This window comes from Ruditapes philippinarum, unplaced genomic scaffold (assembly GCF_026571515.1).
Source record: "Ruditapes philippinarum isolate M1 unplaced genomic scaffold, ASM2657151v2 ctg219_1_1_1_1, whole genome shotgun sequence".
Taxonomy (NCBI): Eukaryota; Metazoa; Mollusca; class Bivalvia; order Venerida; family Veneridae; genus Ruditapes; species Ruditapes philippinarum.
The window spans coordinates 630760-649736 of record NW_026859162.1 but is presented as its reverse complement, the minus strand read 5'-3'; the positions used below and the strand labels follow the sequence as shown (position 1 = coordinate 649736).

General features: G+C 32.8%; 1 pseudogene; it reads left to right on the top strand.

Moving 5' to 3' along the window:
• Positions 1-18977, top strand: part of LOC132755483 (trichohyalin-like) — a 45083-nt pseudogene that overhangs the window by 14239 nt on the left and 11867 nt on the right.

Sequence of the window (18977 nt, the reverse complement as noted above, 5' to 3'; positions counted from 1 at the left end):
AGCATACTGACATGACGTTGTTAATGACGTAACATTGTATTATTATTTGGCGCCCTTTACATTTAGCATTAGGTTAAAACGGCTTTTTAAACGTTTCTTTGCATATAATAAAAAAAAATTTGGTTAGTTCAGTGTAAGATCGAAATATATTTCATCTTGTGAACACCTAAGTTTATATTACACTCGTGGTGGCTGCGCCACTTGTGAAATATACCTTTTGGTGCTCACTCGGTGAAATATATTCCAATCTTACACTGAACTAAACAAATATTCTCTATATCTTGCAAATTCACACTCGCAGAATTATTTGTCATTTCGGGAAGTGAAGTGCATGGCAGCCATAATACTATAACAAACTTGTATTATTTTTTGAGTAATTGCCTTTAACAAACGAGTGATGGCAGCACATGCTAAGCTCTTTTATTGATATAATGGTACTATATGTAGATTTCTGTATTTGCAGGTCTTGTATCAACATGGTTTTACAGCTTTGTCATTCTTCATGGCTTTCATCCTAGGAATGCTGCTAGTCTGCCTTGGATTCTTTATCTATTTCATGATCAGAAGGAAGAAAACAGTTTCACCAACTAAAGCCAATGTATGTTTATATTTTCCACCTAAAGTTTGGTTTGAGTTTCTGTTATCTTTGGCCAAAAACTCCCAATCGGTCATGTAACACTCATAATCAGTTGAAATCATGGGTAGTGTTGTTACTATATATAGAAACAAGTGTATTAAAATGCATTTATATGTCAACCCCTTTATACTAGAAATACATATGACACAATAATGTGAACCTATGTAACTTGCAATTTTAATGTTTACCACTCATTGTGTTACCAGTATAGTCAAAATTAAGAGAATACAGATGTTATAGTATTGTCAAACCTAGAAACACAACAGCATCTTGTGTTCATAAAACTTATAAAGCTTTTTTGATGCACATTTCTGATTTCATTTAGTAACGATTTTTGACCGCATAATGTACTAATCATTTTAAATGTTTGGAATTATGATTGCTACAGTTATAATGTTGATTGTTGTAGAGGGAAAAGATGATGATGGAAAGAGGGAAGACAATTATGATGGATGAGAATGAGGCTGTAAGGAAAGGGGGACACACTATAAATGATTATAGGTAATTATCATCATAAACTAAAGAAATATGTAATTAATGTATAGCTAGTTGGTATGCTAACATGAAAAAATGTTAAATTCTATATTAACTCTTACCATTCTAAATATCTTAAATAGACTTGTCTATCTTTCAATATGGACAAAATAGAAACTGTACATGCCATGATGACTTATTCTTATTTAGCACTAAATGGCCACTGTTGGTTCTGACAAAGAGGTATGCGGGGGTATTCACGCCATGACAGTGGCAGTTCTAGTTCTTATTTGGCACTGGTTGTATGGTAAGAACCTGATTGCTGCTTGTTGGTAAAGAGTTAAACTGGTAACAAGAACATAACAAATCATTGCGTGTAATTTTAATTTATTTGTTTCATGTTATTGTAATGAACTTGTTGTAGTGTGGTTGGTGAGGGTGACTCGATCGTTGGAGTGTTTGGAATGAAGGATAAAATGCAGATGCATCGGGAGCTTGACAGTCTAGATATTGTAAACACTGTTAATGTCGACACTAACCTTGAGAAAGAAAGGAACGATGCTTCCATGGCAACCACAGAACTTCTTCTCACAGGTATACATAAATGAGCCTCGTCAAGACCAAACCAAAATAGTGTGTTTGCGACCAGCATGGATCCAGACCAGCCTGGGCATCGGGGCAGTCTGATCAGGATCCATGCTGTTTGCTTACCAACCCTATTACAAGTAGAGAAACTGATAGCGAACAGCATGGATCCTGATCAGAATGCACAGGCTGGTCTGGATCCATGCTGGTCGCAAAAGCACTATGTTGGTTTTTTCGTGACGCTGCTCAAATTTATTCTGATTGATCAATTTATCATTTTCTTGTCATTTGTTATATATTTCTTTAATATACATTTTTGAACATTTTAATTTTTTTATGTTATAGTCCCCCCTACCATAATGATCTTTTTTCCACATATTTCAACAGTACTACAGGCAGTCATGTGGAGCTGACAGTTAATAAATATATAAGCTTGGAAATGTTGTCTTAATGTTAATTGATTTATAAGTTATTATTAAAATTTTTGATTAGTTAAATTAGTGACCTTATATTATTTCACAAATGATATTAATGTAATTCAATAGTTTTGCATGAGATCTACGATAACCTTAATAAATTTATATTTTATATTTTCAGGACTTCACAGTAATAATGATATTGATAAAGGAACCCTCGATACAGCTCTAGGAAACCTACGTACTCGTCGTGTACACATGGATAGACAGCAAGACGAGGAATACAAGCGGGAAATGAAGAAACTTTATAAGAAAATCAGTGCAAAAAATAGGGTAAGAATTTGTGAAACACTCAAGACTTTAATAATCAAGATGTATTGAAAGATTAATCGGTAAAAGGAGAAACAGATCTGAGAAAAATCTTTACCATGATATATATCTTAAATAAACTTGTCCATCTTTCTATCTAGACAAAACCATTCATCAATAATAGGGATCATTTAAAAATATGTACTGATTGAAAAATAAATGATGCAGACCATGATTAGATGGTATGAATGTGGTCTTCACTGGTTGCATACACACAGAATTAAGAATGTTAAGGGACCTTTATGACGGAATGGATTAATTTTTAAATGTTGAAAAACTGAATATTTCTATTAGATGAATCAGAATGTTGAGTATTTAATATATTTCTTGTGTATTTTTTTTCAGGCCATGATGAACACCATGATGCAGAAACAAAGAAATGAGAAGAAAGAACTAGTGAGTAATACCCAGGACCTCCCTGCAAAGGTAAAGTTACATTTTATATACTTTATTATGCCAAGTTTTTGAAAATGAAAATAATCATATACTGTTAGTTTAAGTGTTGTTTTTTTTTTAAAGTTGGACAGCAAACATTGAAGTTTCGATTTGCAAACTGTAGTTTTATATCTGCTTCCTTAAACAATACTTCCAAAATACTTCCAAAATACTGAAACCGCCTCCGTGGTCGAGGGGTTAGAGTCGATGACTTCTAATCCAGTTACCTCTCTGGCATGGGTTCGATCCCCGGGAGATGCTTTGGTAGTTTAGAGCGGAGGAAGGTAGTCTAGTACTGGTGAAACTCTCCAGGAACAATGGTTAGGAAACTACCCGCCTATATGACTGAAATACTGTTGCAAAAGGCGTAAAATGAAACAAACAAACAAACAAACAAATTCCAAAATACTGTTTGAAAGAAATATATTTTCTTTAGAGAAAATGGCACATGCTTGAAACCCTACCTAAAACAACAGTAAATGTATAATATTTTATACCTGAACATTTTTTTACATACAATATTCAATTGTGTTAAATAACACAGAGACATATAGGTCTGTTCTGCAGAGGTACAAAGAGATTGCACAGAGTAATCACTTATTGTTTTATTTTTTCAACAGTTGTTTGCTTTAAATACATTATTGAACTTTTAAGAAGTGTTTTGAAACCACATGACACTTGTATAATAACATTTACAGGAAAGAAATGAGTTGATTAACTTGATGAATGAGCAACACCTGTCAGAACAAAATGCTGAAACATACAAACTGAAACTAGAACAAGATGAGGAAACTGAAAAACTCAGGAAGGTAACATATCATTTTTTGTTTGCTATAATGTATTAGCTAATACACTGAATTTACTTAACTTTGTGGGCATGAAATTTTCGTGGCTTTGTCACAAAGAATATGTTCATGTGTACTTAAATTTGTGGACTGTTTATTTTTCCAAAAGGTAAAATGTAAATAATGTGATGCCAAAAAATCTTACAGAAATGAAATTTCATTGAGCCTTAAATTTGTGGATTGACCTATCCACGAAAGAACACGGAAATAAGTCCTGCAAGAATGATAATAATTACTGCAAAAGTAAGGGTACTAACTAGTAACCGTCACTGAAAAGCCTTTTACTCGAGAAGTTGCAGCACTTTGAAATCAGTTTTGATGGAAAAAACATGCAAAATAGTGAATTTTGGCAATATTGAGACGTCCCCCATTGCCATGGTTACAGGAAATTTATGATTGAGCATGCTGTTACAGAGGCTATGGTCTTGAAGCATTTTTCATAGTTTCATAGCAGTTTGAACTTGTTGCAGGAGGCTTTTCAATGAAAACGGCCAGTTTTCGCAATACGCTCATGGGGTAAAAGGTTAAAGAACATTACCTAAAGGTACAGGGTATGTAATAACATGTTAAGGAGGAATTTACGCAGATACCATGTCACTATGAAAACCCTTAGAGAAATGAGATTTGCAGTCTAAATACTGCAGTCTATTGATTGAAAAAAAAATACATTATTGCATTAGACAATTTTTTTCTTCATATTAGTGGATTCTTATTTTAACAGTTATGTGGAAAAATAATTCACACAAATTCTTTTCAAAACAATTTCAAATCAGAAGATATTATTTTACCTATTATATGGAGAAAGAGGTGGTGGTGTTTGGGTGAACCATCAGGTTGTTGGTTTGAATCCCATCAGTAGTGATATTTTTCCTTGAACTCCACATTCCAAACTTGTTCAAGTGCTGGTTATGACACCCAGGGGGCAGTGATCTTGTGTGAATAAAAGCGTATGTAGGGATTCCTGAAAAGAGGTGTCACATGAATGTGGGTAGGGGAGGGGGGTTGAAATGAAATGAAAGTTAAAGTGCTTTATAACTTTAGCGACACTTATAAGTAATGTTAATGTATTGTCATATTTGTCAATATAGGAATTTGCGATCAGAAGTCGTATGGGAATCAAAGAGTTACAACTTCAAGCTCTTAATGACGTGAAGGATCAAGGTAAACTGACCGACCCTCAGATGAAATGGTTACTTGCTGAACATCAGAAGAACCAGAAAGCGTTGGAGAGTATGTATGATGAGGAGATATCACGTCAGAGAATGAACCTGGAGGAGAAGTTGGCCAAAAGGAAAGCATTGGCTCAGGCTGCTGTGAGTTCACCTGCATTGTTTGTTGTTTAATTTTCCATTTTTATTAGCTCAACGATTCATAGATTATTTAAAAAAATGATTGAAAAGCCCAAACGTCTTTCTACAACATGATAGCTGGAGTACACAACAAAATGCTAGAATGCTGGCTCTATGACCTATGATGTATCAATGACCTATAATATGTCAATTAAACTTTAAATGAAAGAACAAAAAAACTTTTCTTGAAATAATCAAGAATCAATTTTTGTTTGAAAAATAAATTTGATATATAATGGTTATATCATATGCAGGAAACAGAAGAGGATGATAATGATGATTTACTCAACACAATTGCCGGACAACAAGTTATTGCTATAGAGAAAATGAAAAAGTAAGTAAATTATTATATGTTTCAAGACAGAGAATTTTGTTCTTAAGGCTCAGATAATGGGTATTTTTCACTATAGGTAAAGTAAACATACAGGATATACTTACTGGAAACTTTTCATGGCATTTATTGTAAGATTAGTAATAATTGCTATGTTTTAGTTAATACTAGAATGTTTGATTACATGATCAACAACATAGTGTTTTAAAAGAAGTGTGTATTTTGAACATTTTAGAAGCTGGTTAAAGAATATAATCCCCCTATATGACTGAAATACTGTTGGGAAAAGGCATAAAATGAAACAAACAAACAAAGAATATACATGTAACTGGCTGTTTAGTTAAATTTTATAACTGAATATTTAGTCGAGTTATATATATGAAGGTTTAGATATGTTTATTGTAACACAATAGTATAGACATGGGCTCAAAGAATAAGTTTATTTATTTATATCTATTGGTCTCTTTTCTACACTATTCATAAAAAATGGCCAAAATCTGATTTAATTATCAGCATTTAAATGATTTCTGCCATCTATTGCAACAGGGGTAAGCATATATCTGCAGCAGATGCCAACATACTGGTTGAAGAAGCCAAAAGGGACATGCTTGCTATCAAAGATAAGATGGAAAAACAGAGGAGTCTACAGGAGAACGAACTTCATAAAAAGCTGAGCAACCTGAAGAAGAAACGACTCAATGACCTTGCCAAGGAACACGAGCTGGAACAAAAGGAATATGATAGAAGATGTAAGGAGATGCAAACAGATGGACCAATCGGTAAGAATATAACACATATTTATAGAACTACAGGCAAGAATTTCTTATGGTATTTAAGCCTGATTGTTGATTACTGACTGAACTGAAACTCGACATGTTTATGCATATATAATAAAAAAAACAACACTTCAGCAGAATACGATAATAAGTGATGGAAATCGGGTGGAATTTGTCCCAATCGATCATCGGTTCAGTTAGATGGGACATAATCGATAACTTTTCGAACAAAGTCGCATTAATTAAAAAGAAATAGGGAAGTTACAATTTTTCCCGATGCACTTTATTATATTCAGTAACATGAACTTCATTTAGCACTTTTCAACACAGTTTTAACTTTACATAGATCTAGTCATAATTTTACGAAATAGATTTATTTTGCAATGGATGTCAAATAATAACATTTACATCACATTATATTACTATTGTTTACATCACTTATTGATCCTGTTCAAATTCAAATTGTCTCTGAGATGATTTTTTGCAATTGGCAAGGTGTTCCTAATTTAAGCAAATTACCGTCAGAATTAATTCCTTTTGATAATTTTGATTCAGGGAGGGACCAAAGTAAAATTGGAGTTACCACTTAATTCATACTTAAACATTTTGATTAAAAATATTTCCAGACCCGATAACGTATGCAGATGGAAGGTTAAAGTTGTTGTCACAGCAACGTGTAGAGAGAGCTAATCTCGAGAATGAGATTGATACAGAGAATACTGGGGAATTAACGAAACTGAGATCAGAGATTGCGATCCAGACTGAGGGAGAGTTACGAGGTGTTGCTGAAAACTTGAAGACAAGAATCAATCAAGATGGTAAAAAAAACATTAAAATATTTTTAAATAGTCCTGATTTTTATTAAGAAAATTTGTGTTGGAAGAGAATTTTCAACTATGTGATACAGACTGTGATTGTAAAAAGATAACAATGGTTTGCTTTTGGTTTGAGTATGATCTGTTTGTCATGTACAACGACATATTTATATATGTACACACAACATCAAAAAGGATTAGATTGGAAGCAACCTAATGCATATTGAAGTCTTTCTCATAGATGATAATCTTATGTCTTTGATTTACTGAGAATGTGGCAATCACAACCCTTCAGAATAAATCTGTGAAAATTTATTAATATTTTTGTGTCGCCTCTACGGAGTAGTGGCGACATATAGGGATCACTTCTCCGTCGTCTGTCTGTCCGTCTGTCTGTCCGTCTGTCTGTCTGTCTGTCCGTTTGTCCGTCACAAAACTTGTCCGAACTACTCCTCATAAACTACTGGTGCAATTTCATCCAAACTTTACAGGAATGATCAGTACCAAGTCTAGTTGTGCATATTGTCAGCATTTTCCGGTTCAATGATTTTTGTCAGAGTTATGGCCCTTTAATAATTTTTAATTTTAAAGTTTGTCCGGACTACTTCTCTTATACCACTAATGCAATTTCAATGAAAACTTTACAGGATTGATCTGTAGCTCAAGTCCTTGCGCATATTGCACGGGTTTTTCAGTTGAATGATTTTTGGCCGAGTTATGGCCCTTTGATAAAAAGGTGTTTTTTTCTGTGTGTTGCCAGATACACAAAAGCTTGTCCGGACTACTCCTCATAAACTACTTGTGCAATTTCATCCAAACTTTACAGGAATGATCAGTACCAAGTCTAGTTGTGCATATTGTCAGCATTTTCTGGTTCAATGATTTTTGTCAGAGTAAATGGCCCTTTAATAATTTTTATTTTTAAAGTTTGTCCGGACTACTTCTCTTATACCACTAATGCAATTTCAATGAAACTTTACAGGATTGATCTGTAGCTCAAGTCCTTGCGCATATTGCACGGGTTTTCCGGGTGAATGATTTTTGGCCGAGTTATGGCCCTTTGATAAAAAGGTGTTTTTTCTGTGTGTTGCCAGATACGCAAAAGCTTGTCCGGACTACTCCTCATAAATTCCTGGTGCAATTTTATCCAAACTTTACAGGAATGATCAGTACCAAGTCTAGTAGTGCACTGTCCGTCTGTCTGTCCGTCTGTCACAAAATTTGTCCCAACATGAAATTGGCCATCATGAGGCGACACATGTGATTACTGATCGCTCTTGTTTTCAATAACGATTTATTGCATTTGAAAACCTTGCTTATTGTCAAATGAATAATTCATTTAAATTACAGTTGAAAAACATAATTTATTCAAATGAATTTTTGATAATTAAAATATTTTGTTTTCCTTGAAGGTGACGCCGAGGCAATGTTAGAGAGGTTGATGCGTGAACACCAGAAAGAGACTGAGGCTCTCCGTGCCACGCAACAGCGTAATCGTGATAAACAGATGCGTAAATTACAAGATCGTCTAGAAGAGAATCGTGAACAATGGAGTCAACGTAAAGAAGCAGAGAAGATGGAGCAAGAACAGTTACGACAGTACGAAGATGATGTTGTCAAGTACGTTCTGTTTTATACATGTGCCGTAAGGTTCTGAGAAACTAAAACTATTAAGTACAGAATTGATTTGTAGACCTATGTTGTACATAAGACTTTTGTCATAAGATAATTATTTATTTTGTATTTTATGTTTGTATTAAAAATATGTGTTGTTTTGGTGTATTTTAACTGATGTTTATATTAAAAAATAGAATGATATGATACTTTGGCCTTAAAAGAACTAAATTATTCCTGAAAACCATAAAAAAATACTTCTTAACGGTTTCATAAACATGAATTTATAAAGATATTTCTTTGAATTATTAATAAATGAACCTAAAAACACATGAAAGGCATTTTATAGTAAATAGTAAATGTATCTAAAATGTGTTGTATATGATGTTATTAGCTTTCATTAAAGAGAATCCTATGTTCTCTCAGCAGATTTTAAATATCTTCTAAAATGAATACATACCTTATTATTCTGTTCTGTTTAGATTTTCCCTGCATAATGTAAGTTTACTGTATCACCTTATATTACAGTAAGCTGGTGAACAGTCAGGTATCTATGTCTGATGATGAGAGGGCACGAATCCTGAAAGAGCACGAGAAACAAATGGTCAAGTTAGAGAACAGGTCAGTCTATATTGTATTTTTGAAAACTTATTTTACTGTGTAAAAACTTTAATGAAATATTTGTTTTAAATTTGTTCTGATTAAATAAATATTATTACAGCCTGTAATATTTAAATAAAAATTACAGAATGAATCCATAAAATTTTGAGTCTGTCTTGTGAGGAAGGTCAGTGTTTGTTGTAAGGTACCCACACATGCCTGAAGTAACACATGGGAGTCCTCCTGTACCAGTTAAGTCCAAAAGTTGTCAAATGACATTTTTTCTCATTTACAGAATCATTACGACCCAACCATTCCACCTACTCCCTCCCTGCACCCACCACCCCCCTCCCCCCCAAAAGAAAATAATATATACATGTATCTAATAACAAAACAACAGTTTTGCCTTATACAAATACATACAAAATATATAATAATGGACAGCTCACTAAAATTAATTATTTTTATTATTTTTGATAATTCTTAGTTTGACATTAAACAAACTGCGCCAAAAACGTATGGTTGAAGAAAAGATTGCATTGAGACGTGCTCAACAGATGGAAAAACTTCAGCTCAAACAACATAAAGAAAAAGAGGTAAACTTATTTATATATGTTAAACAATAGTCACAATAATTAAAAGGAAAATAAAAGCTTTTTTTAATTTGAAATATTTTCAATTGCAAAGATAATTAAGAGCAATATACTCAGAAAGTCATATTTTTTTGCTATTCTTAGCTCAATTTTACTGAAATTTAGAGAAGTATTGAAACTCTTTTTGATTTTGGGTCATTTTTCACAACTAAAATAATTTATTCCTGATTAAGATTAATGTAATGATGGAAACTAGTAAACTTTAATAAATAATTTCAACCTATTACGTGGTGATGTGTGTTTTGTTTTTTATGCCCCCACAGAGTGGAAGCATAAAGCGTTGCACTTGTCAGTCCGAGTGTCTGTATGTCAATCCGTCCGTCCTTCCGTCTGTCAGTATGTCCCGAAATCTTGTGAAGGCAACTCCTCTTAAACCGGATGGCAGATTTTGCTTAAACTTCCAGGGATGAACAACCTTAATGTGTAGATGGTAGTAAAGGAAGGAATTTTTGCTGGGACCAAATTTAACAGAATTATGGCCCTTTGTTTATTTTTTCACTATATACTATGTAGAAATTTTGTGAACGCAGCTCCTCTTAAACTGGATGGCAGATTTTGCTTAAACTTCCAGGGTTGAACAACCTCTAAAACCGGATGGCAGAATTTGCTTAAACTTCCAGGGATGAACAAACTTTTGCTGTGACCAAATTTAACAGAATTATGGCCCTTTGTTGATTTTAAGTTTTCAACTTGTGGCACATGTAGTCCAAAAAATATTTGACATAGAGTCATAAGATTGACAGAACAGTGGCGTGTGGGGGCATCCGTGTCCTATGGACACATTTCTAGTTTAAGTCCTCCTCTGCCTTCAGTTTAACTAAATATTTATTCTTAAAAAATGTAGTAAGGGAATGTTCTAATATTTTGCATACAAGTTATTTGCTTAGAGAATCAAATTATTTCCAGTACCATTACATCACATAACCACAGTGAAGTCCCTTTGATGATTTATTTTATCAAGTTATTGGCCCCATCCCTGTTTAAGAAATAATATATCCCAAACAGTGATTTTATTGCTCAATAACATCACTGTTTGGAGTTTGGATGTGAGGAATTATATCATGAGGGTGTAGCCCGAGTGATATAATGATGCGCATCCAAACGACAAACAGTGATTTTATCAAGCGATAAAATCACCGTTTGGATATATTATTTCAATTCTAACACAACATCAACAAATAAATGCTGACATACTTGATAGTAAGCTAAATTGCACCTGATTTGTTTCCGTACTTATTTTCAGCACACTGCATTTTTAGTGGTTACGTCAAGTGAATAATGATTATGTCACATGTCTAAATATTGAATGTCAAATAGTGATTATATTGCATAATAACACACTTTCGGTTCTTCATGTTTATTAGGGGAAAATGTGGGTTGTGTTAGAATTAAAGATAATAAATATACAATATAATAAGAATTTGTTACTTTTTAGCTCACCTGTCACAAAGTGACAGGGTGAGCTTTTGTGATCGCTTTTCGTCCGGCGTCCGTCCGTCCGTCCGTCGTCCGTCGTCCGTCCGTAAACTTTTACTTTAAATGACATCTCCTCATAAACCACTGAGCCAATTTCATCCAAACTTCACAGGAATGATCCTTTGGTGGTCACCTTTAAAATTTGTTCAAAGAATTTAATTCCATGCAGAACTCTGGTTGCCATGGCAACCGAAAGAAAAAACTTTAAATATCTTCTTTTAAAAAACCATAAGAGCTAGAGCTTAGATATTTGGCATGAAACATCTTCTAGTGAGTGTCTACCAAATTTGTTCAAATAAAAGCCCTGGGGTCAAAATTGGCCCCGCCCCAGGGGGTCATTGATTTTCCCTATATGCATATAGTAAAAACTTAAAAAAGCTTCTTTTAAATAACCCAAAGAGCTATAGCTAAGATATTAAGCATGAAACATGTTCTTATGGGTGTCTACCAAGTTTGTTCAAATAAAAGCCCTGGGGTCAAAATTGGCCCCGCCCCGGGGGGGGGGGGTCATTGATTTTCCCTATATGCATATAGTAAAACTTAAAAAATCTTCTTTTAAAGAACCCAAAGAGCTAGAGCTAAGATATTTAGCATGAAACATTTTCTAATGGGTGTCTACCAAGTTTGTTCAAATAAAAGCCCTGGGGTCAAAATTGGCCCCGCCCCGGGGGGTCATTGATTTTCCCTATATGCATATAGTAAAAACTTAAAAAATCTTCTTTTAAAGAACTCAAAGAGCTATGGCTAAGATATTGAGCATCAAACATGTTCTAATAGGTGTCTACTAAGTTTGTTCAAATAAAAGCCCTGGGGTCAAAATTGGCCCCGCCCCAGGGGGTCATTGATTTTCCCAATATGCATATAGTAAAAACTTAAAAAATCTTCTATTAAAGAACTCAAAGAGCTATGGCTAAGATATTTAGCATCAAACATGTTCTAATAGGTGTCTACCAAGTTTGTTCAAATAAAAGCCCTGTGGTCAAAATTGGCACCGCCCCGGGGGTCATTGATTTTCCTTATATGTGTATAGCAAAAACTTAAAAAATCTTCTTTGAAAAAACCCAAATAGCTAGAGTTAAGATATTAAGCATGAAACATCTTTTAGTGAGTGTCTACAAAGTTTGTTCAAATAAAAGCCCTGGGGTCAAAATTGGCCCCGCCCTGGGGGTCATTGATTTTCTTTATATGTGTATAGCAAAATCTTAAAATCTTCTTTGAAAAAACCCAAATAGCTAGAGTTTAGATATTAAGCATGAAACATCTTCTTGTAAGTGTCTACAAAGTTTGTTCAAATAAAAGCCCCGGGGATCAAAACTGGCCCGGCCCCAGGGGTGTCATTGTTTTTAACTATATGTGTATAGTAAAAACTTGAAAAAAATCTTCTTTTAAAAAGGCCAATGAGCTAGAGCCTAGATGTTTAGCATGAAACATCTTATGGGTGTCTACCAAGTTTGTGCAAATAAAAGCCCTTGGGTTAAATTGGCCCTGCAACGTTGGGGGGGGGGGGGCTATATACAGGTGAGCGACCTCAGGGCCATCATGGCCCTCTTGTTTTAGAATCAGAAGCGACAGATGGAGAACAACGCTGAAGATTCCGATGATGAAGGTAGTCAGAGAAAGAGACTGGAGTTGATGAAAGAACACGTAGAACAGAAAATGGCCGTACTACAGGGTAAAAAGATGGACTGGGATACTGAACTAGAGTCTGTAAGTAAAGTAAAAAATTTAGACTGGTTTTTATTTGGACCTTAAATTATTAAGTTTACCAGTCACATGTACTAGAATAAAAATTAGATCAATAGAATTAATTAGTAAAGTTGTATGTAAGATGATTTCAAAAGCTTGTATGAAATGCTTGAAGATTATTTGACAATTACAAATCACTGTTTTTTTCATTGCTTTATGAAAATATTTTCAAAGTAAAGGATGCAATTAATTCTTACTACAGAACTGTTTTGGAGGACATTAAAGTACTAGTAGCTGGCATTTATTTTTAGAGGATACTTATTAAGCAGGGTAAATTTTGAATTGATCTACACAATTTTGTTTAATCATCAAGATTTTTAATGTTATAGATTCGTGTTGAGATGTTAAAAGAGAGATCAATAGCATTAAAGGAGCAGGAAGAGAGACTTGGTGCCCTGGTAGCAGAACTTCAGCTGTCTAAAGCTAAAGAGGTATGTCATGATTATCTGACTCAGGCAATTAATTGCCTGATATGACAGATTGATTTGAACCAATGTTAATTGTCATGTGAGGTACACAACTGGACTATATAACAAATGATTGCCATTAAAAATTTAATAATGTGTGGCTGGAAAGAAACTTAAAACACATGTACTTCTGTTTGGTGCTTAATCTAAAACGTAAAGATGCAACATATTTCACAAAGGCTAAGGAGTATTTAAACTAAAGCAGAGAACTTTATTGAAATTTTGCATAATTAAAGAGATTTGTAATTGAAACAAATTTATGAAATAAAATAATAAGGGTCACATTTTTGTTATTTGAGTTATCTGCCCCTGAAAGTGTTTCACTTGTTTAGATCACTTTCAGGAGCAGATAACTCATAATCACAGCGAGCAACACCCCTGTTGATTTCAAATTTGCATGTATTACTTCACCCTCTGTCATTGTGCAAAGTTTACTGAAATTCTTTGTCAGATTTTGTTTTACAGTTTCTTAAATTTTTTTTTCAGTCTTGCCCCTATTTTAAAGAAAATTGCAGTATGTGTAGTCATTAAAGTAAAGAACATTGTCTGATGAGTAGAAATATTTAAAACTTTGCATAATGATAAATATGTAACATAAAAATAAAATTGAAATAAAAAAAATTGTATTAATATGCTTGCCTACTTAAAAAATAACCATGTGTTGTTGTTGTTGTTGTTGTTTACCGTTGGCTAATGTTGTTGTTGTTTACAGCTGGCTAAAATAGAGGAGCAGCAGAGGGCTATACATAACCTGAAGACAAACCTGATAGATGACCTGAATGCTAGAGGTGTGTTGTCTGATCCTGAAACACAAGCTGTCATCAAGAGACATCAAGAAGTATGTTACAGATTTTATATAAGTTTTTATATAATTAAAATAAGTATTGATTGTGTGTGACAATCTGGGTGTCAATTACAATAATGATTTGTCCATGTCACCTGTGCATAATGCCAGGCCAGCCTGTACATCTGTACAGTCTTGACAAGCGTGTTAGCTTTTTTGATTATATCATTTTTATCTATCGCACATGTGTGATAATGTTAAAGATCTAAATTAAAACAAATGTAGGTTCATTATACAACAGGACAATGTTCAGTCATGTAGTATTTGTCTAGCTTGTTTTGACTTTTGACATGAGGAAGTTTTACTTTTTCTGGAAATTTTTATATAGGTTTATACTGAATTATCTGTAGTAGTTGCTTTGTGACCAATATTACATGGTAGGATAAAATCCTTTAATTGATATATGGTACTCATTCTGTTTTTCTGTTTGAAGGAACAAGAGCAGCTAAATGAGAGACTGGATTTACAAAGACAGCAACAAGAAAAGGTATGACTTTAGTGTTTTAATTTTAATGCTAGTTATCTAACAAAGGAAGTGTATCCGCTGTCCTCTCCCCCAGAAAACTGCATCTCAAAATGATTTAATTTTTGTTTTGATTATGTGCTTCCATTGGTTGGTTTTTAATGCTGTAAATGAAGTATTGCATTTATGAAGTTCTGGCAGTGATGACTAATCTACAAGGATATATCTAAACTAGCCTGTATTCTTCTCTGCTATGTCACCAAACTATGTTGGCTGCTCAATTGTTTTGATATTCTAACAGTCCCAAATTTGGTGGTAGACAGATAGATATATAATACAAGTTTAGCAGATTAAAGTGTTTATAATATCAATCTAAAGTAGAGCTGTTATTGATTTAATGCAAAGCATATCAACGATATATAGATATCTGATGACAAATATCAATGGTACATTGATATATATTTTAGGTGAATTCTCATTATTTATAATTTTCTAGACATTTAATAATTAAGTCAAAATTATCAGTATTTTGACATGATCAACAGAAAAATATTAACAATACATCATTTTTTTTTATCCATGACATCTCTAGTTAAAAGCTAAGTACCTTCTTTACTTATAAAATACATTTGATTTATATGATTAGTAAGTAGAACAAAGAATGTTTCCACTGATCAATTTTAATTTTCATTAAACCATTACACCTGTTATTATTTCACTGTAGATGTTAAAGCAGAAGTTACAATTGAGATTAGAACAGAGGGAGAAGTCAATGGTTCAACAACAAGACGAGGAACTTAAAAATCTTATGGCACCTAACAAAACTGCAGCCAAAATAAAGAAAATGTTGCTTATACATAATCATATGGTTGCCATGGAAAAAATGAGGTAAACTTTTTATTTGTCATAAATTATTAGGATTTAGTTTAAAACTACTCATTTACAAAGCATTAAAGTTCAACAAAACAAGGTTTGTTTGACAATATTCAAATGTTAATACACCCTGTGAAGAATACGAGGGTTGTCCCAAAAGTTTGTGACAAATTTTATAGACAGTTTTTAATGCCAATAGATAATTATTCTCACATATAACTGTTAAAGTTTATTATTTAACATAAAAACAAATCATTTACTAAATATTAATAATTAACTCTAGTTACTTAGAAATTTCCAGTATGAACAACATTGGCTTGAGTTGGCGGCGCACATCAAAAAATTGGCATTTTGTTATGAATAGGCTAAAATTAATTATGTATATTACGTATATTTCTAATATCTGATGATGTGTCTGCACAATGTCACGTTGACTTCCTCTGCTGCTATGATTACATCATCTCAGAAAATTTTAGTTAAATAACTTAAGAAAGAAACAAGCTACGGCTAAATGAAAATATCTCATGGAAAATGGGAAAGTTAGAATGGCAACGTTCGAAAAATTTGCGGCGCAGTGAACTGGTCACTCAGGTCTCTTGACTATTTCAAGATATCCTGAGCATTTGTTTACTAAAGGCATGAATGGAACCAGAGTTCTGCACTACAAAAAAAAAAAAAATAAGGGAAACACTAATAGGAAGACGGATATCCGGGACCTATTTCCTACAGCTAAAAGCAGGTGCAACGAGACCGGAAGTTTGCGTATAGCAAAGATTAATTTATGCCATCCAAACGTTCAACAGACATTAACAACCACATGATTTAAGTCTGTAATTGATGATTTATGGGTAAAGCTGCACCATTTTTGCGTTGAATAGTTATTGAAAGTATTTGAAAAGGGTGCCTTATATAGATCAAACACCATCTTTGAGATTTGATGTGCGCTGTGATTCAGATAGTTGCCATGGTATTAACGGCATATTTTTGTTGTTTGTTGATATCTTTTTATCTAAATTTGTGAAGATGTTTCAATTGTATGGGTTTTTAACATCTTAAAATATCAAATTTGTACCTATTTTATATAGCTTTATAACAGTCTTGTCACAGAATATTGGGACAACCCACATATGTGCAAAGTTCTGTTGCTGGAATTAAGTTTCCGCAATATTTTATTTAATTTTTTACAAAGCAAATTATTTCATAATGCAATGACAAAAAAATGTAATATAAAACTTCATTGGTGAAGTATTTCAAAATAATTGAAATTGTAAAAAGCTAGATTTTTTGGCTGTTATTTTGCTTCTTTTTTAACTGATCTTGATAAGACATGTGTTTGGTTATTAGTACTTGTGTATTAATTTCTGCAAACTTTCATTTTTTTTGTTAGTAAATAAAAAAACACATGTGGTTGAAATACAAAGATATTTTTTACCTAGAAACCAGCTTGAACGGGAAATAAGTCAGACATTGGAGCAAGTTCGTTATGAGTATGAAGTATGTAAGAGAAAAGCTGTACAAGATCAGGTACGTCCAACAGGTTGAAATTTTACAAGAGGGAGTGGTGTGTCAATGCAGGGATAGTGGGAACAAGCCTTATTTGGGTTAAAATCATATTTCATTGTACAATATCATTACTGGTTAATTTAGGAATCAGACTTCAATGAAATGTCATTAAATTTATTACCGTTGATAGATCTCACTACAGTTTATATGTATTTGTAGTATCTTCTATAAGTTGTCATACATGCATGTTATGTAAAACTTTACTAAATTTCAAGAAAATGTGAAGAGCGAGCATATGGGAAACTTACTCAAATATTTTTGGATAGTAAATAAATTTATGGACAATTGATATAATTTTATATCAAATTACAATGAAATCTTTTTATCAAATGACTGTAAAGTTACCATTAAACAAAAAAGTAGTAATCTTTATTATTGTGTAAAGACTTATAACAATGTCACTCAGTAAAATAACACTTTTTTATTTCATATGTCAAAGCCTCTAGATTCATGCTAATTTTCATGAAAATTTTAAAAATGTATTTAAAACTAAAATAGAAAAAAGTGTAAATATGGTGATAAATACCGCAAAATCAGTCCTTAATCACACATACCATGTAAATTATTACTTGACATTTAAATCTTTTACTTTTCTCAAGAATTTTCTCGTAATATTTTACCTCATCTGGAGGCATGCAGCTTCAAATAAGCTTCAAACAATAATTATCCTGTTTTCATAATACATGAGAGAATGACATGAAATATTAAGATGAGAAGTATATTTAATCTCAAATCACAGGAATAAGTGGACATTCCATGAGCTGGCCCATTGTTGTTAGAAGTTGGTGAATTCAATCCCTGAACAGAAGAGCTTGAGTCCGTCCTCCGTATGTTGTACCCGGGTAAATCAGAAGCGGAGTTTAAGGAAATATTTGATAAGATTTACGATCCTAAAACCCAGCCTGCACAGAGACAGGCGATGAGTAAAGAGGACATGTAAGTTTACACACAATATATTTCATATGGAACACTTATCTTTCGATAACCTTTATTTTTTCCAGAATCATGGGGATTTGTACAAGAAAAGTTAAGAAAATCTCTCTGAATGGCATCTAGCCAGATTTTATGATTTTAATATGATTTTGATTACTGGAATAATAATAAAATCTCTGAAAAATAATGAAATCATTATTTAATTAAGATAACGTACAAGCCAGATATCTTATTTTATAAATTGTATGTACATGTATAAAGTCTAACAGAAGATGATGTAGTAAATTAGTGAATTAGAACAGTTCATGCATATTTTTACAAATATTTCTAAAAAAAACAAGGCTAATGCTATTTTCTACTTTAAAATATTTATATCAGTGATAAGCAAATTTTTAATAGTACAAAAAAAATGGAATTTGAATATAAAATGGAAAAAAAACAACACTTTTTCAGGAATAGAGTAGAATGGCTAAAATAAAGTTTTTCGAAAATTTAAGGTGTTCTCTTCAAAAGATCTCTCTACTTATTCTCTTCTATATTGTCTATATTGTTGGTATAAAGTTATATGTGGTGTGAAGGTAATTGGGTGCACATAAAAGTTAAAGATTATTTTAGTTCTTTTTTTTTCTTCTATTTTTGGCATGATGTGTGTTTTATTTGAGTGATTTCTTTGACTTTACTTCTATCACTGCCTTTGTTAGCCCTGAAATATG